At 43.1% G+C, this 20,112-nt stretch overlaps 2 long non-coding RNA genes across 2 annotated transcripts; both read right to left on the bottom strand.

Annotated features, from left to right (window-relative positions):
- Positions 1-1,951: 1,951 nt before the first annotated feature.
- LOC309520721 lies at positions 1,952-3,907 on the bottom strand. Its single transcript, XR_014214337.1, has 2 exons — positions 3,833-3,907; positions 1,952-2,394 (listed from the first exon to the last, which is right to left on the bottom strand). It is a non-coding gene; the product is annotated as an uncharacterized lncRNA (long non-coding RNA).
- Positions 3,908-13,092: 9,185 nt separating this feature from the next.
- On the bottom strand, positions 13,093-16,066 carry LOC309520722. Its single transcript, XR_014214338.1, has 2 exons — positions 15,959-16,066; positions 13,093-14,064 (listed from the first exon to the last, which is right to left on the bottom strand). It is a non-coding gene; the product is annotated as an uncharacterized lncRNA (long non-coding RNA).
- Positions 16,067-20,112: the final 4,046 nt, after the last annotated feature.

Below are 20,112 nucleotides of genomic sequence, written 5' to 3' on the forward strand. Positions count from 1 at the left end.
GGAGAAGAAACACTGGAAGGGAAAGGGTTCACAGGTTCACAGTCTCTAGACAGCATTCCTCCACGGCCCTCCCCAAGGTCTAGAAGGGCTCAGAAAGTGGCAGAACAGAAAGCACATAGGGGACAAGCTCAGATTTCAAGACATAGAAGTGACATAGGTTCATTGGGACTGAAGGGAGTGGGAATTAAGAGCACCGCCATTACTAGGAAATGTGTGGTTTTTTCCTCTCGCTGTGATTATTAAAGTTTTTAACTGGTAAGAAGACTCCTTTTCCTTTGTTCTGCTTATCTACAGCCATGGGGGAGGAAGCCAGTTCCTGGAAGCCTGACAGGTTCTCATCCTTCCAAACATGTCTCCACATTAGTTTGCAATTTTGTTTTTAAAGACATTGAGATGAGATGAACGCTAACTTACTTCCAAATTGTTGTTTAGTCGTTTAGTCATGTCCGACCCCATGGACCAGAGCACGCCAGGCACTCCTGTCTTCCACTGCCTCCCGCAGTCCGGTCAGACTCATGTTTGTAGCCTTGAAAACACCATCCATTCACTGGAAGGACAGATCGTGAAGCTGAGGCTCCAGTACTTTGGCCACCTCATGAGAAGAGAAGACTCCCTGGAAAAGACCCTGATGTTGGGAAAGATGGAGGGCACAAGGAGAAGGGGACGATAGAGGACGAGATGGTTGGACAGTGTTCTCGAAGCTACCAGCATGAGTTTGACCGAACTGCGGGAGGCAGTGGAAGACAGGAGTGCCCGGCATGCTCTGGTCCATGGGGTCACGAAGAGTCGGACACAACTAAATGACTAAACAACAACGAAGTTTTGAAGTGTGAGAAAGGGGACAGTTTATTTCCTCATTACCTCTGTCCCCGCATCTCTAGCACACATGTGTGAGAGAAATAAAGTTTGCAGAATCCCCAATTACTCCATGCTACTTTACTCAAAATTCTGCTATTGTTTAATTCTGTAAAGTTCTGCAATGGTCCTCCATCCCTGCTTTATTCAGATCTCTGCTATTGTTTAAAGCCATGGTTTTCCTTTGTGTTCCTTCATCACTGCTTTATTCAAACTTCTGATGGTGTTTTAAACCACCACTTTCCCCCTCTCAGTCTAACTCCCTTCTCACTGTCATGCCACGACTGCTGCTGTTGTACAACTTGCCTTTACTTTTTCTCTCATCCCCTGCTCTAACTTTATGCAATTTCAGGATTAGCAAGCATTTCCAGCAGAGCCTGCTATCTGACTTCACACAAATCCAAAATTTTGATGTGGCACTGCAGCTCCTCAAATGTGGGCTGCGTGATGACATGATAATATTTTTATTATATATAGTGATATCATTGGGCCATGTAGCTCAGTATTGCCTGCAATGGCTGACTGTGAGTCAGGGGTCCTTCCCAGAACTAACTGGAACTATCAGGGACTAAACCTGCAACCACTTTCATGCACAGAAAATGCTCTACCACTGAGCTACAACCCTTCCCCTGTTCAGGAGACTCAGGCAGAATTGCTGGGTGTGTTGTCACCCTGAGTGTCTTTCAACCTGAGGCAATTGCTGTCTAACGAAAGGGCCAGCTCTACAATCCACTATCAGCTCTTAGGGGCTTCCAAGAAACTGTGTATTTTAGCATTTAGTTCCCTACAAATAGATTATTTCTGTTTCACTTTTAAACAGAAGCTTGATACAGTGGTACCTTGGGTTAAGTACTTAATTCGTTCCAGAGGTCCGTTCTTAACCTGAAACCTTTCTTAACCTGAAGCACCACTTTAGCTAATGTGGCCTCCCGCTGCTGCCGTGCCGCCAGAGCACAATTTCTGTCCTCATCCTGAAGCAAAGTTCTTAACCTGAGATACTATTTCTGGGTTAGCGGAGTATGTAACCTGAAGCGTATGTAACCCGAAGTACCACTGTATATATGTGAAATATATGACAACAGCAGGAAACTGGAAGTTTTGATGCAGTGAATACTTTATTTTGAAAGAGTCGAGAGACACATTTCAACAACTTGAATTTTCAGTGGATCTAACATTTTGATTTCTTATTCCATGGTCTTCACAATATTCGTTCTGTGCTCTGTGTTTTGGAGTTTAGAATCGCTGGCATGGACTGCATCCGCTCAGGCCTCCGGACTGCATTTTCTGAGAATAGATGCCTGTGGCGCTCAGACGGGAGGTTGCACCATATCCACCAAAGGCTGCTCCTTCATTGGAGGTAATCATACGAGCACAGGGGTTGTATTGCTCAATGCAGAGTGGTTGGTCGGGGCAGTAGAGAGCTGGCCCAGGGATGGTCAGGACAAAGGGAGGTGGCTGAATCGTGACGGTGGAGGCAGGGCAGCTGGCAAAGCATTGGTTATATTCGGCAGACATCGTTGCTGAAGTGGTTGTGTGGATCTGAGGAGAAACATCAGGTGCGGGGTTGACAAAGTGTACAACGGTCAATGATAATATAATTTCACAGTGTTCAGGTCCCTCAACAGACCTTTAAAAACATATGAAACTTCAGAGGTGGGCAGAGAAATATAGTGATGAATGGGAGCCAGGTTGTATACCCCACTTGCGATTCCCAGCAACTGGCAATTACAGGTAAAATGCCTTTGACAGTGGAGGTTCAACACAGTCATTGTGGCTTCTGGCCATTAATAAAGTTATCTTCCAGGTTTCCAATGTTAGTTGTACTCAGAGTAAACCCATGGAAATCAATGGACATGAATAATTTTGTTTGGGGAATGTCAATATGGTATCCCAATATGGTGTTGTGGAGTTCAACTCTCATCATCCCCACCCAACATGACCAATAGCCAGGGACAATCAGAGGTGTAGTCCAAACCATTTTGAGTGCAATATGTTTGCTACCCTTGCCTTAGGTCCATTCATAGCAGTTGGTCTACTCTCCCTTAGTTGAATACAACCCATAAAAAATTAAAATAGCAGTAACATCATTATTTTTAATATAGCTTATTGGAAACCTTCCACCAAGAGCAAGGACATTTAATTCTAATCATTATTGGTAAATCTACACCCCCACCACTACCTTGAATCAGTGTTCAGTTTCTGCCCAATAATACAGAACTGTCCCTAGACCACCATCCTAAGACATTCCAAACATTATATGGGCTTATTAACAACATTCTACGACTTAATCTTCCCTCTGAACAAATTAAAAATGGGTAAGAAAGCTGAAACAAAGAACAGAGCATGTCAGCTGAGGAAAATGGCTCTGCTATGGTCTATTTCTCTTCTTAATTTCCACTTCCAGTTCTGCTAGCCAGAAAAGATCGCAAATATATAATGCTGAATAATTGAATTTATTATTTTGGTCACAGACCAGTTCCAGCCCACATACAATATCAAGGAAGTGATAAAACATGATAGGGATACATTTGAATTTGCAATTAGGTATAACAGGGACAATTCAGATATATATATTTAAAAATATATAAATTAAAACTTAGTCACTAAGATATAACCTAAAATTATCATTTAAGGCCTTAATCATTGTGATAGCACAGCTTGTTCCCTAAGTTTTATGTCGATCACACAGAATTTGACTACCCTTAATGTGATCTCAGGATCCTTGTCCTCTACCAGGGATTTTAGACATTTAAGTTCAGATTCATTTGGAGATTTTTGCATAGCAGGGGTAATAAATACCGAACGTATATCCCCATAGAAAAGGCAGTGTAACAAGGCATGAGAATGCTGAATAATTAACAAATGGCAAGTTCTAAGAAAGTAAATATAAGATTGTCAGGAGGTATTGCAAGTATCAATAGATATTTTTCAAGAATTCATGCAAAATAATTGCATGAATTATTGTAGCATGACTTACCAGGCTCTGCAGTAAAAGGAACTCGAGTGGAGTGTCTCCGTGCTGAAGGAATCTGGTGATGCTGCTGTGTCTTTTGGGGGTTTTTATACATGGTTACCAAGAGGGTGGTGCCTTTTATTTTCATAAGGTTCTAATTCATTGCTAAAAAAAATGTTTGGCCTACAAGTAACACCCAAGTAGTTTCAAGGAGTGTTTTCACCATTCATAACTCTTCTTGCTCATTGTTGATGTTTCACCCTATAGGTGGGGTCCTACGTGTGGAAATTGCCCTGGGTCAATTGTTCCAAAAGCGCTTTTGGGTGTTGGTGCTTTCTGAGTTCAATCTTATGCTAAACAGAACTGTCCGAGTCTTTTGTGACTCTTCTTTGGTGCAGATAACAGATGAGGAATTTCAAGCATAGGAGAAGGATATATGGAAAATAAGAAAAAAACAAATCTCCCATATATCTAAAACCCAAGGTGGCTTCATCAAGAGGATTACAGCAGGCATATGCAAACTCAGCCGTCCAGATGTTTTGGGACTATAACCTCCATCATCCCTAGCTAACAGGACCAGTGGCCAGGAATGATGGGAATTGTAGTCCCAACACATCTGGAGGGCTCAGTTTGCCTATGCCTGGATTGTAGAATTGGATTGTGTTCAACCCCGGTCCAAATCTGGAGATTTTGCTTGACCAGCTGTCAACCATTATACAATATTGAAAGACAAAACATATACATATTCCTTGGCTAATAGAACTTGTTCCCCCATGAACCATGGGATTTTGCTGAGTTATGGTGCGTCCAGATTCTTATTTGATTTATGTAAGAATATAAGCTCGGAAAGTATTTACACGAGAAAGATTTCATTTTTTCCAAATTTCAGGGCAGCTTTTCAATAATTCCATTCTCAAATAGATTGTGTCCGTGTAATGTAGGAGGCACTGAGACTCTGACATGTGTATTATAACTAATATTGTGGTATGACATGCCATATAATTTACTCTCTTCTAACTAGTTTGCTAAGGCATTCAGGTGAAAATTTGTTAATGCATTTTTTATTTAATATCAGCTCAAATATCACTAAGCATGCCAGGCACATAAGAAATGGAATGACCAATTTTATTGCTTTGTCTGGGGAAATTGCATTTCCTGTATAGTATCAGTTGGGCTCTATATTTTACCCTGACTGTAACAAAACTACTGATTGACTGATAAATTTATACACCAAGATGACAGAATCTGTGATTTCAACTGTGGATTTTGTAATAATGACATTTCTTTTCATAGGCATATTATTTCGTGAATGCATTTCTTGAAGCTTCCGGTTTTTGCATATCCTTTAATGTATTTATTATTCCTGATTTTTAATGTTTTGCGATACTTGTAAACCGCTTAGATTTTTCTTCTAAAAATAAGTGGCATATACCAAAACAATTCACCACCCCAACCCAGCCAAGTAATGGGCACAAATATTGCGTTCAAATGTGCAGAACGTTTTTATTAGTGAAAAGAGCATAGAAAAAAAGCAGAAAATTGGGTGAAATTGTTCCACAAAACAGCGTATTAGACAAAACTATAGACATTTATGTATTATGAAAAAAAAAATCACTTAGAAATGACAATCCCCCCCCCGGACATTTAAAAATAATGCAAACTGGTTTAAAATGTGGAGAACTGAAGACTGGAATAACATGAAGCTGAGAGAAAGCAAACTTGACTGATTAGCCCTTCCCTGCCCTCCTGGCTAAGCTGGCAGATGGGAGTGTTGCTGTCAGGATGTTACAAAAACTATTTCTCAGGATGGAAATGCTTTGCAACCTTTAAACATCAACCTCAAGCACGTGCAAATGGCTGTTCAGGCTCTAGACAAACCACAGGATCATTCTTCTGGGATGATAAAAGGACAAGTGCTGTACAACAATGAAAAGGTTTAAAGCTTTATTGCCCTGTAATCCTTGCACAGTGTACTTAAGATTGGAAGAATGCAAAACTGAAACCAAAATCGAGAGATCTGCCCATCTCTGCCCTCCACCCTGCTCTCCTGGCTAAGCTGGTGCATGGGAGTGTTGCTGGCAGGATACCTGCAGGCAGCAGGGAGGGGAAGGCTCCAAAATGGGCATTCTGGAGGTGGGGTAGAACTGGCCTGGGTTCCACTGGACCTTGAGTTGTCATGTTTTGGCACCAGGCCCCTTTGTTGCACCAACTCAAGAATGGCGATTTAATCAGGACTATTGATGTGACAATCATTCCACCACTCAATAAAGCCCCTGTGGTGGTACTGGTGGTGAGTTTGGATGACAGCCTAAATTAACTAAATAAATTGTTGTTGTTGTTGATGATGATGATATTTCTTTTTTATATTGCTGTTTATTTAATGTAGTACTAGTGGTAGTAATAGTAGCAGTAGCAGTAGCAGTAGCAGTAGTACTTCTTACTTGCAGAAATTGCCTTGAAAGAGCTTTACTCTTAAAGGCTAAGTACACTTCTTGTGGTGCTGAAGGAGACTCTTGAGAGTCCCATGGAATGCAAGAAGATCAAACCTATCCATTCTGAAGGAAATCAACTCTGAGTGCTCACTGGAAGGGCAGATCCTGAATCTGAGGCTCCAATATTTTGGCCACCTCATGAGAAGAGAAAACTCCCTGGAAAAGACCCTGATGTTGGGAAAGATTGAGGTCACAAGGAGAAGGGGACGACAGAGGACAAGATGCTTGGAGAGTGTTCTCGAAGCTACCAACAACGACTACGCGACTAAACAGCAAACCTCCTCCTCCTCCTCCTCCTCCTCCTCTTCTTCTTCTTCTGTCACCCATCTGATTGGGCTGCCCCAGCCACTTTGGGCAGCTTCCAGCAAAATATTAAAAACCCTCAAACAGTAAAAACTTCCTCATACAAGGAATGCTTCCAAATTTCTTCGAAAAATCAGTTAGTTGTTTATTTCCTTGACATCTGATGGGAGGTCGTTCCACAGGGAAGGTGCCACTACCAAGAAGGCACTCTGCCTGATTCCCTGTATCTTCAGTTATCACAGTGTGTAGGCTCTCAGCGTCCAGGCTGAACAATGGGGATGGAGATGCTCCTTCAGGTATGCAGGGCTGAAGCTGTTTAGGGCTTTACAGGGCAGCACCAACATCTTAAAAAAAACAACCCCACAACCTTTTTTATTTGTAATATATAACAACATTATGTAAAAATAAATAAATCAGTACATACAAGTCGTATTTGGTTGGGTTTGTCTGATATACAAGACTACCTTATGTGTCATTATTCTTATTTTAATAATACAGAACTTAGGGGATAGTTCATATACCACTGTTTCCTCTTAGCCAATCAAGACCTTTTAGGAAAGTTTTTGTGAAGCTGGTGTTGAGATCCAAGTTTTACTAGCTGTTGACCATAGAACAAATCCATACCACTGTCCTACAAAATCACGTTCCACATTTGCTTGTTTTTGCCTTATCAATCTTTCCATTCAAGCATAATGCTGTTTTTTTTTTGGTGTGTGTTCTCAAACTCTTCCTTCATAGCCAATTTCTTGCCACCACCCCACCCATCTAGCTGTAGCTGATAGCATTGTGATCATCTCTTTATATGCTGCATCTGAATTTTGCTCATCAAATATAGCTAACAATGGCATGGGGGGAAACTAAAACTGCTCTCCAGCCCTGTCAGTCACTTGCACGTCTGTAAGGAGGAGGAGGAACTGCTTGTTTATCATTCACACTCAAGTGTGTGGTAGGAGAAACATGATCTGCAATAAAACTTTACAAGCCACATTAAAATGATGAACAGGGGTTTAAGAATCCAGGGTTGTAATCCTGTAATTTGTACATGGATATGAAAGTAAATAAAGGAAATAAAAATCTTTTGGAGACACTTGTCTTTTCCCCAAGCAGTACTGTAAATGTTCTTGAGAATGTCAAATATCAGACAAATAAAGTTTTCTGGTGCTATTGATACACAAGTCTACACCATGATATTCTCTGATTGAAAGTCAATGGAGATGATTATTTCATCTACATACTTTACCATGTAGGAAGCTCTGGAACTGGTGGGGAACCTTTGGCCCTCCAGATATTGCCAGACTACAAATCCCATCTGCTCTAGCAAGCATGGCCAATGCCTAGGCATGATGATGCTGTAGTTCAACTTTTGGAGGGCCAAAAATTCTCAACCCCTGCTCTAAATGACTCTTATGACAGGGGGGCGGGGATCTGATCCCAGTGACTTAATAGAAATGTTCTAACATGGACATTTCTGATCTGAGGTCTTACTTCAGTTATTCGGCTAATATTTTTGGGTAATCATTTGAAATAACTCACAACAAAAACTGGGTTTGCCTTAATTGCAGTCTTGGCTCGGATGGCTCATATATTGGGAAACAGATATTCCACAGAACAGAAGCTATCAATTGTGCCATGAAATGTCTCTGTCACTCCCATAAGTTTGGAAGATGGTTTACTGCAGAGGGAGGTGGGTTGGTCATATGAAAAGAATGTGTGGTGCTTAATATGCCTGTTTGGGAAATGGATGAATCTAGAATAGCAACAAATTGGCTGGAAGCATTTTGGGAAGGAAGGGAATGTGAGTTCCCGGGAACATTACCATATCTTAGGGAATGCATATGTCGGACAGACTTAACAAGCAAGGTGCCAAAGGGCTAAATGTTTATTTGAGGCTCTAAATGTGTTGTGTTTCAGACCAATATATACAAGGTGTGACTGCAGAGTTCGGTGAATGGTCACAGCAAGAAATATTCGAACATACATGCCTTACAGGCCTTCACAGTAGGCCCCCTCTGATGCAATGCACCGTTGACAACGTTCGTAGAGCTGTTGGAATCTTCTGGAGAAGTCCTCTTTCCGTACTGCTTTCAGTTCCCTTGACACAGCAGCTTGGACGTGTGAAATGTTGGAAAATCTGTGCCCTTTCAGTGAAGATTTCAGTTTTGGAAAAAGAAAGAAATCCGGTGGGGCCAGATTGGGAGAATATGGAGGGTGGGGCAACTCAGAAACCTCAGTAACAATTTCACATGGAATATGCAATTCTTCTGCCATCATTCGGATGGACAAATGCCGATTCTGCATCAATAACTCACAAACTCTGTCTACATTTGCTGCCGTTCTGCTTGCCACCGTTCTGCCAGACTAAGGGTCATCTTTGATGGTTGCTGTCCTTCACGGAAACGCATAAACCACTCACACACTGTCTTTCAAGTTACAGCTTCATCTCTGTACACAATTGTGAGCGTTTTGTGGGTTTCTGATGCTGATTGTATGTTTGGATATTTCTTGCTGTCGGATTTCTGTGACTATGCACTGAATTTTCCGGTCACACCTTGTATATTGGGTCTGAGTCAGAAGGGTGAGCTTCTCAGGACATCTTTCTTCAGGATTATGAAAGCATCCTTTGGTGATTTCTGAAGCAGCAGTGGTAAAAAGTGCTAGCTCAGTCTGAGGGAGGGCGAAAAAAGATTTTCCTCTGAATTGGCTTTGTGATCCTATGTTTTTCTTTTGTTCTCTTTGGATGTAGCCCATAGTCTTCATGACACACACAGAGAGACAGAGACAGAGAGAGATGCCATAAACTAAATACAGGTGATGATTAACCAATGAAACATTCTTGTATTGGTTCACAGTCCTACAGAAACCTAACCAGGCCTGTCCAGACCTCGGGCTTGCCTGAAACAGCCCTTTGGAAATAGGCCAATGATTACAAATGATGGTTGCTAAGGATGGTTACAAATAAGGCCTGGCAAAGTGACTCTTTCAGTCTCCCCTTAGATGCCAGAGACATAATTACAATTATACAGGCGCACCTGCCATCAGTTTTGCATAAATGACCCAGCACACCGCAGCTGAATGCTCTTGACAAAGGTTGCATCAACTCTTCCTGGAAGGATGATTAGGAAGTAAGCGAAGCCTTGAGGCATGACTCTTGACTTGAGGCATAACATTATTTCTTAAATATGCTTAGCTAAGTAATGGACATGGGAAATGACTTAGAATAATTATAGTAATTTCAGGGCCCTCCAGATTTGTCGTTCTTTAATTATTGTGTGAAGAGAGAGAGAGAGAATTGGTTCATCACACTTGGGAGACAGGCAGAAAAAGTTAAGAGGTCTTATTATTACTATTATTTTTAAAAGTCTGATCAAGAGGTTTGGTTTTGTTCTTGTCTCAAATGAAAGGGCAAACGATATGCCTGGGGAGAGAGGAACAGGCTGCTTCTGAAGACAGTTCAGAAACTCCAGCTGGTGCAGAATTCGTCCGTCAGGCTGCTCACTGGAGCAAGATGGTTTGAGCATATTCTTCTGATCCTGGTCCAACTGCGCTGGCTGCCAGTTTGTTTTCTGGCCCAATTCAAAGTGCTGGTTTTGACCTATAAAACCTTGAATGCCTCAGGACCACAGTACCTCAAGGACTGCCCCTTTCCGTATGAACCTATCCAGACTCAGCAATACTTTCATGGGGCTTTATAGGCTCAATCCTCCTTCAGAGGGTGTAAAACACCATCAAGAGTCAGGGGCAGAGGAAGGGGGGTGCGGTGAAGGCGGTCTGCCCAGGGTGTCACCACTGAGGGGGGTGACAAAATGTCGGGCGGCACTCACCACGGGGCAAAGATGGCTGCCGAATACTTGAAGCAGGGGTTTGAGCTTAAAGGCCAGCTCTAAGGCAAGTTTCTGCTCTATAACAAACCCTTAGCATTTGTTTTTATCCTCTCTTCCTTTTCATTTCTTAATTCCTTTTAGTGCTTCATTTTGTTGCTTTAATTTATTGTTTTATCTCATTGTTTTATTGTTCTAACTCCCCTAAACTGTGGGCTGGGCTGAGCACTTTGCTAGGCAGTGCCAAACGCAAGGTCGAGCCAAAGTTTACAAGATACTAGTTATAAATTAAGGAAGAGAAACTTCTTGATTATCAGAACTGTTGATGAGCGAGCCCAGGGGGCAGCTGCAGAGAGTCTCCAAAATGCTGCCTTCTGCTGGATGACACTGACTCCGGACTCGTAAACTCAAGGCCGCCACATTTGGAGATAATCGATTTCTGCAAACTGCCGACAAATAATCATAATTATTATGGTACTTACTAGAAAGAACTGAAAAGATCTGGGAATCATGCCAGATTCGTTAATCAGCTCCCCGGAACCTCGGGGGCAAAATCACACATTATTTTCTCCACAGGGCCTGCAGTGTACTCAAGTGATGCGGTGGCTTGGACACCCGCAGGCTCTGCGGTCTGCCCGCTGCCTCCCCCCCCCCAGCTGTAGGGCGGCGCAGTGGGAGGAGGCAGGCAGACTCCCCGGAGGCCCTGTGGAGCGTCCTGCCCCAGCTGGCCCCACCCCTGGGTACAGGGCACATGTGCTGCCCCAGGCGCCCAATCAGCTTGCTCCACTGCTGTCAAGAGCAGCCACCTCCCGTCCATCTGCTCTAGGGAACCAGCGGCGTAGCGTGGGTTGTCAGCACCCAGGGCAAGGCAAGTAATTTGCGCCCCCTAACCAGGGGCAAGGCAAGTAATTTGTGCCCCCTAACCCCTAACCTGCCGCCACTGCCAGCTTCTTCTTGCTGCTGCCTGGTCTGGTCTGGTGTGGTTCTCTCCCGTGCTCAGCGCTGCGCTGGGCGGCCGCTGCACTGTCCCTCCCCCAGATAGTCCCTCGCTCTCTCTCCGCACCGCACGCCTGGCACCCACCCCCTCCACAGTGGGCGGCGACCCAGCGGCTCAGATCGGATTCGCACAGTCAGCACTGCAGTGAGACTGAGTGAGTGAGCCAGGTAGGGGCAGAGAGCTGCGAGCGCCCCCCCCCAGATGTTGTGCCCGGTGCGGCCGGCCCCCCCTGCACCCCCCACGCTACGCCACTGTAGGGAACCACACACAAGAAGTGCTTCAGTCTTACGTGGATTGAGCTTCAGTTTATTGCCTCTCATCCAGTCCTTTATTGAGACAGGGCAATAGTCCAGCACATCCACTGCCCCAGCACCAGACGGAAAGGTGAAGTAGAGTTGAAAGCTCCCAAGGGCCAAACTAATACTTCTACAGTGACCAATTTTCTTCAAGAGACAGCAATTTTGTTTAACCTCTGAATCACATATTACTCAGTAATTTATTTTTGGCCAAGGTGCAATGCAGCCCCTCCAGTAATACTATGTGACTGTTTCAACCTGACAAAATTTTTGTGTTATTTCCTCATATATATTTTTTAAGTGGGAGAAGCACTGAACAATGTATCTGGGTGAGGCCGTAATATGGTATCCATCCACTGTGACCCTGTAGGCTTTTTCAATCTCATACAATATAATATATAAAATTGGTACTATTGAATTAAGCAAATTTGCCAAAGTTTTTTTTAAAAAGGTACAGTGGTTACATACGCTTCAGGGTTACATACGCTTCAGGTTACACACTCCGCTAACCCAGAAATAGTGCTTCAGGTTAAGAACTTTGCTTCAGGATGTGTGGCAGCAGCAGGAGGCCCCATTAGCTAAAGTGGTGCTTCAGGTTAAGAACAGTTTCAGGTTATGTAAGGACCTTCGAAATGAATTAAGTACTTAACCTGAGGTACCACTGTATTCTGCTTCAGTCCCTTCTTTAATTCAATGCAGACTCCAATCATATTGCCTTAACGTATATTTTCTGCTTCTTCTAACCTAATTTTTAATGCCTGCATTCACTTTTTAAAATTTCCTTAGAGTTTTTTTCATTAATTATAACCTGATTCATAGCTTTTGATTCAATTTTGGTGGTATCATCCAGGCAGGTTCTGAGACCAGCTTTTTTTGTGTGTGTCTCTAAAGGTGCCATTAGTTTCAATTATTGTTTTTTGAAGGGAGACCTGTTGTTCTTTTGATGTTTGTCTGCAGACAGTTTTTCCGGGTCATATGGCCAGCATGGGGAAACCAGAAACTCTGTTTACCTTCCCGCCGGAGCGGGAGCGGTACCGGAGCGGTACCTATTTATCTACTTGCACTTTGACATGCTTTTGAACTGCTAGGTTGGCAGGAGCTGGGACCGAACAACGGGAACTTACCCCGTCGCAGGGATTCGAACCACCGACCTTCAATTGGCAAGCCCTAGGCTCTGTGGTTTAGACCACAACGCCACCCCCATCCCTATATTCAGCTCTTAGATCAGCTCTTAGATGCTTTAAAAAAAAGTACATACTTTAACACACCCAGGAATTTATACACACACACGCCACAGACCTATCATATTTGGGCTGCAGTAGTAGCCCTGCTTTACCTCAGAAACATCATATGAAAAAGAACAGCAGAGAACTTGGAATTTTGATGCAGTAAAGGCTTTATTTTGAAAGAGAAGAGACACACAATCCCACAATTTGAATACAGATGTTCAAAGGTTAGCAAGGCAGGTTAACAAGACAATGAGGACACTGAAATGTGGTGGTGGTGTTTTTTAAGGTAACATGAAGCAACCTGTGACAACACAGAGGACTAACACCTGCAAACATTGAGTAGAGTTTACTATTTGAAAAGCCTGTTAAACAATGTCACTACATTTTAATAGACAGCCTAAAATGGTTGTTTTGGAACTGAGAAGGTGAGCAGCAATGGACAAGTCTCTATGGTGAAGGCTTGCCCACACACCTTCCCCTACAACTGTAGCTACAGAGGAGCATTGGATTTCATGTATGCCACATTTCTCAGCTCAAACAGGGCAGGAGTGAGGCCACACGTGATATTCTTGCCCTTAGAACATGGCTCAGAGTCCAAAGTGTTGCAGTACGGTGGATGACAGGTGTGGATGAGTTTCCCAGTAAATGCAAAAACAGGTTCTTGAAGATAGAAGTTTTCATCCCTAGCCTTCAACTCAGGGGTTGTACAAGTTGAACATACATTTCTAGAAAGCACATCTATACATTCAGTGGATGTAACATATTCATTTCTTCCTCTGTCTTCTTTGTCATATACATTCTGTGGACAGTGGTTTCAGGATTTAGAATCTCTGGCATGGGCTGCATCCACTCTGGAATCCAGACTGGAATTTCTGTGAATAGATGCTTGCAGAACTCAGGCGGGAGTTGTACCCCCCACGGCTTGCACCTTCATTGTAGGAAATCATGCGAGCACAAGGGTTGCATTGCTCAATGCCAAAGGGTTGGTCAGGGCAGTACAGAGCTGGCCCGGGGATGGTCAGGACAAAGGGAGGTGGCTGAATCGTGACGGTGGAGGCAGGGCAGCTGGCGAAGCATTGGTTATATTGTGCAGACATCTTGGCTGAACTGGTTTCGTGGATCTGAAGGGACACATACAAGTAGGGAATGGATGAAGCGCACATGATTAAGAAATGAATGAATTTCACAGTGTTCAGGTTCACCAACAGACATTTATGTATGTGCAGATCTTCAGAGGTGAAAAAACAAACAATCTAATAAGGGGTTAAGGCCACATTGTATAGTAAAGAATCCCTGGATGGTTAAGTCTAGTCAAAGACGACTATGGGTTGTGGCTCTCATCTCGCTTTCAGGCCGAGGGAGCCGGTGTTTGTCCACAGGCAGCTTTTGGGGTCATGTGGCCAGCATAACTAAACCGCTTCTGGTGCAATGGGACATTGTGATGAAAACCAGAGCACACAGAAGCACCTTAGCAGTACCTATTTATCTACTTGCACTGGCGTGCTTTCAAACTGCTAGGTTGGCAGGAGCTGGGACAGAGCAACAGGAGCTCACCCCATTGCAGGGATTCGAATAACCTTCTGATCGGCAAGCTCAAGAACCTCAGTGATTTAGACCACAGCGCCACCCACATCCCTATATTGTATAGTACTGATGAAACAAATTAGGTAATGGACATAAGAAGAGCCCTGTTGCTTCAGACCATTGGCCCTTCTCATCCAGCAACCTGCTCTTATAGTGGCCAACCAGGTGCCAACTGGAAGCTGGAAAGGAGAACCTGAGTGGAATAGCAAATCACTCCATTTGTGGTTCCCAGCAACTGGCACACAGAGGTATATTGGCTTTGACAATGGATGCTGAATATAGGCATTGTGCCCAGTAGCCACTGATACCATTATCCTCCACAAAGCCAACATCAGTCTACCTTAGTCCTACTCAGCATAGATCCACTGATTATTTAACAGGGACTATTTAGGTCTGGGATGGTGTCCTTCTGATGCTGTGGACTACAGCTCCCACTAACCCAAGCCACCTTGGCCAATTGCCAAGGAAACCGGGCTTGTAGTTCAAAGCACCCAAAGGCTACACCTGCCTTATGTCCATTCATTTCACTTGGCTTATTTTCAATATAACTTAATTAGATACAATCTATTTTTAAAAATACAATAAGAAAAGTTACTGGAGCACATGTTCCATCCCAGTATGTTTCCGAGCACAGTTTGAAGTGTTGGTGCTGACCTTTAAAGCCCTAAATGGCCTTGGTCCTGTATACCTGAAGGAGTGTCTCCACTCCCATTGCTCAGCCCAGACACTGAGGTCCAGCGCTGAAGGCCTTCTGGTGGTTCCCTCATTGTGAGATTTGAGGTTACAGGGAACCAGGCAGAGGGCCTTCTCAGTAGTGGCGCCCACCCTGTGGAACACCCTCCCAGCAGATGTCCAGGAAATAAGCAGCTATCCTATTTTTAAAAGACATCTGAAGGCAGCCCGGTTTAGGGAAGTTTTTTAAAAAAATATTTAATGCTGTATTGTTTTTAACACTTTATTGGGAGCCACCCAGAGTGGCTGGGGAAAGTCAGATGGGCAGGGTATAAATAAATTATCATCATCATCATCATCATCATCATCATAGCCTATTGGAAACCTGCCACCAAGAACATGACCAGTTATTTCTAATCATTATTGGTAAATCTACACTCCCTTGACTGAATTTCATTGATGCTCATCTTCCACTCAATGATACACAACTAACCCTAGACTCTGTGTGAGCATCACCACCATCCTAAGGTATTACTAGTAGCATCTGCACCTCAACAGAAAAAGAAGTGGCTCTGATAGTTATTTCTTCTTCATTTCCACCTACTAACCAGCAGAGAGAACAAATATTAGGTGCTGAACTATTCTGATGAGCCAGAATTTATTCATGTTTTAATTAACAAAAAGGTAAGCTGGGGAGAAGGAAACCCAAAATTGCCCATAGGCTTGCTAGAAGTTATAACATATTCCATCATGACTTACCAACTCTGCAGTGAAAAGAACTCAAGTGGAGTGTCTCTGCGTTGAAGGAATCGAGTGTTCTTGCTACGTTTCTTCAGGGTTTTTATAGACGGTTTCCAAGAAGATGATGTGTTTTGTTTTCACAAAGTTCTAATCCATTGCCAAATACATGTTTTCCACGTGAGTTAACACCCAAGTAGTTTCAAGGAGTGTTTTCACTATTCTCTTCATGACTGCTAATGTTTCAGCTTTTAGGTGGGGTTCTGTCTGCGGAAATTGCTATGGGTCATTTTTTTCCCCAAATGCGGTTTGGGGAGGTTGCTGTTTTCCAAGTTCAATCTTATTCAAAGCAGAGATGACCAGGCCGCTTACTATTCTTATTTTTTTTTGGGGGGGGGCAGGTGGAGAAAAACAGCTAAGGCTTTTTCATGGTAAGTGTAGGAGTTCTGAAAAGAAACAAAACTCACAGATGATGATGATGATGATGATGATGATGATGATGATGATGATGATGATAATTTCATATATATCCCATCCTCCCAGCCGGAGCCGGGCTCAGAGCAGCTAACAACAGTAAAAATAACACAGTTTACATAAAATCACAATCTGTTAATTGAAATACATTCTAAAATCAATTCATTCTAAAATCAATTCAGAGTCAAATTAATGGCAACCATTGGGCTAGAGTTCTATGAAGATTACAGAAGGAGAGAAGGGGTCAGACTGTGCCTTGGGGGTCACTTATGTATCTAATGACTAAGGAGGTGGTATTGTGATTAACATAGATCTAGACTCAGACATAATTCTCATCAGGATCTGGAGAAGCTGCTAGCCAGATTTCCATGATTCAAAGATATCAAAAGGCAAAAGGCTTACTCTTCGGCTAATAGATCTTTTCCACTCATGGAACACGGGCAATAAGTTCATTTTGGATTTGCCTTCTCTTTGTTTTAACTTCCAATTTTTCAAGCAAAGATAACAACAACAAAGATACTAATTCACAACATTGTTCTATGCATGCTTTAATAGAAGTGTAATTGAGTTTAAGATGTATTTTATTTTTTATGTGGAATTTAAATGTATTAATTTCTTCTTTCTTTTTTTAAATAGAATTTGATTAAAGGTTTTTAACATATTAAGCAATAAAACACAAAACTATTTACAAACAACATATCAAAGGAAAAGAATAATGTAAAAATATATATAAAATGCAACATTCATGATCCTCATAAAACTACAATAGTACCTTGGTTCTCAAACTCAGTCCGTTCTGGAAGTCCGTTCTTCTTCCAAAACGTTCAAAAACCAAGGTGCAGCTTCTGATTGGCTGATTGGCCCCAGAAACAATGCCGACAGCCGAATAGGACGTCCGGCTTCCGAAAAACGTTCAGAAACCAGAACACTTACTTCTGGGTTTGTGGCATTTGGGAGCCAATTTGTTTGTCAGCTAAGCTGTTCGGGAACCAAGGTACCACTGTAATTGTGTTTTATGAGGCTCATGAATATTGTATTTTATATTTTCTTTTTATTATGTGTCTATATATGTCCCTCTATCACAATTTCACAACGACAAACCTAGACAGCATCTTAAAAAGTAGAGACATCACCTTGCCAACAAAGGTCCGTATAGTAAAAGCTATGGTTTTCCCAGTAGTGATGTATGGAAGTGAGAGCTGGACCATAAAGAAGGCTGATCGCCAAAGAATTGATGCTTTTGAATTATGGTGCTGGAGGAGACTCTTGAGAGTCCCATGGACTGCAAGAAGAACAAACCTATCCATTCTTAAGGAAATCAGCCCTGAGTGCTCATTGGAAGGACAGATCATGAAGCTGGGGCTCCAATACTTTGGCCACCTCATGAGAAGAGAAGACTCCCTGGAAAAGACCCTAATGTTGGGAAAGATGGAGGGCACAAGGAGAAGGGGACGACAGAGGATGAGATGGTTGGATAGTGTTCTCGAAGCTACCAGGATGAGTTTGACCAAACTGCGGAAGGCAGTGGAAGACAGAAGTGCCTGGCGTGCTCTGGTCCATGGGGTCACGAAGAGTCGGACACGACTAAATGACTAAACAACAACAACATCACAATTTCAGCCCAATCTTCCATCCATATACCAAGAGTTGATTCCCCCAGTGTGGTGTAGTGGTTAAGAGTGGTAGACTTGTAATCTGCTCCTCCACATGCAGCTGCTGGGTGACCTTGGGCTAGTCACACTTCTCTGAAGTCTCTCAGCCCCACTCACCTCACAGAGTGTTTGTTGTGGGGGAGGAAGGGAAAGGAGAATGTTAGCTGCTTTGAGACTCCTTCGGGTAGTGATAAAGCGGATATCAAATCCAAATGCTTCTTCTTCTTCTCAGCTGAGAGGTTTCCCACATTCCTCAGCCTCACACCCTGAGAAAACCCACTATGATCTTTCTCTCTCCCTCTTTTGATGTGCCATATGGTCTTAACTCAACACATGTACCACATGTACCATACACATTCTTGAATTGTTTCATAGTCTTACAGAAATCTAACCGGGCCAGTCTAGCCCTCTCGGGCATGTCTGAAACAGCCCTCTGGAAGCAAGCCAGTGATTACAAATGATGTTTGCTAATGATGGTTACAAATAATGGCTGGCAAGTGGCCCATCGAGTCTCCCCTTTGATGCCAGAGACGTAATGGAAGTTAAACATGTGTACCTGCCATGAGTTTTGCATAAATGACCCAGCATGTCACAGCTGGATGCTCTTGACAAGGCTTGTATCAACCCTCCCTGGAAACAGAAGGATCAGAAAGTAAACAAACCTTGGGGAATAACGTTTCTTGGCTTGAGGTGGAACGTTATTTATTCACTAAGCAATGGCTGCAGAAAATGACTTGGAGTAATTATAGCCATTTCAAGCCCTAGCAATTTGTTGTGGTTTGCTAAATACAGTTCCACGCAGAACACCCTGGAGGCTAGCAGAAAGGGTCTACTGAAAAGGAATTATTGCAATTCCTCTTGGTCAGATTGGTGCACTTCAAGCCTGGTGTGTATGTGTGAATGCAGCTTTCTAGGTCTCACTATCTGGCTCTCCCCTGACCACATGTCCTCACTTGTCCTGCTACACACACACACACACACACACACACACACACACACACACACACACGTTGGCTGCAATGTGTTCTTGAACTCAAAAAAGGGTATAGAATCATAATCAAAGACTTGTCGAGCTGGAAGGACCTCTGAGGATCATCTAGTCCAACCCCCCGCAGTGCAGGAATCTCAGCTAAAGCATCCATGTCACATGGACACCCAACCTCTGCTTAAACTTCCAATGAATGAGAGCCCACATCCTTCCAAGGGAGCCCGTTTCCACTGTCAAACAGTTCTTTGTTTCATAAAGTTCTTCCTGATGTTTTGTCAGAATGTACCACCGAGTACATTGTGATTTTTATTCTAAAAATGTGTATGTCACAATATATATTTGTATCTTCTTTGGCAATCCCTCATAGCTGAGTAAGATTGTCTTCCATAAACACAGTTTTAACAATGAGTCCGTAATAATAATAATAATAATAATAATAATAATAATAATAATAATTTATTATTTATACCCCGCTCATCTGACTGGGCTTCCCCACCACTCTGGGCTGCTTTCAACAAAATATTAAAATACAGTAATGCATCAAACACTAAAAGCTTCCCTAAACAGGGCTGCCTTCAGATGTCTTCTAAAAGTCTGGTAGTTGTTGTTCTCTTTGACATCTGGTGGGAGGGCGTTCCACAGGGCGGGTGCCACCACCGAGAAGGCCCTCTGCCTGGTTCCCTGTAACTTGGCTTCTCGCAGTGAGGGAACCGCCAGAAGGCCCTCGGCACTGGACCTCAGTGTCCGGGTAGAACGATGCGGGTGGAGACACTCCTTCAGATATACTGGGCCGAGGCCATTTAGGGCTTTAAAGGTCAGCACCAACACTTTGAATAGTGCTCAGAAATGTACTGGGAGCCAATGTATGGAGGTCCTGGGCTGCCAAGAAGACAAGATCCCCCTCTAGGCCTCGCTGATGTGGTCCAAAGCAAAGCAGAGCAGTACATTTGCCTGCAGAAGTTCCTGGTGAAGCAGTATTTATCATTCCACTGCACTGGGAATTGTAGCTATGTGAGGGGAATAGAAATAACCTGATGACTCTCATTGACTGTAATAAACTA

This window comes from Podarcis vaucheri, assembly GCF_965113315.1.
Source record: "Podarcis vaucheri genome assembly, chromosome: 16".
Classification (NCBI taxonomy): Eukaryota; Metazoa; Chordata; class Lepidosauria; order Squamata; family Lacertidae; genus Podarcis; species Podarcis vaucheri.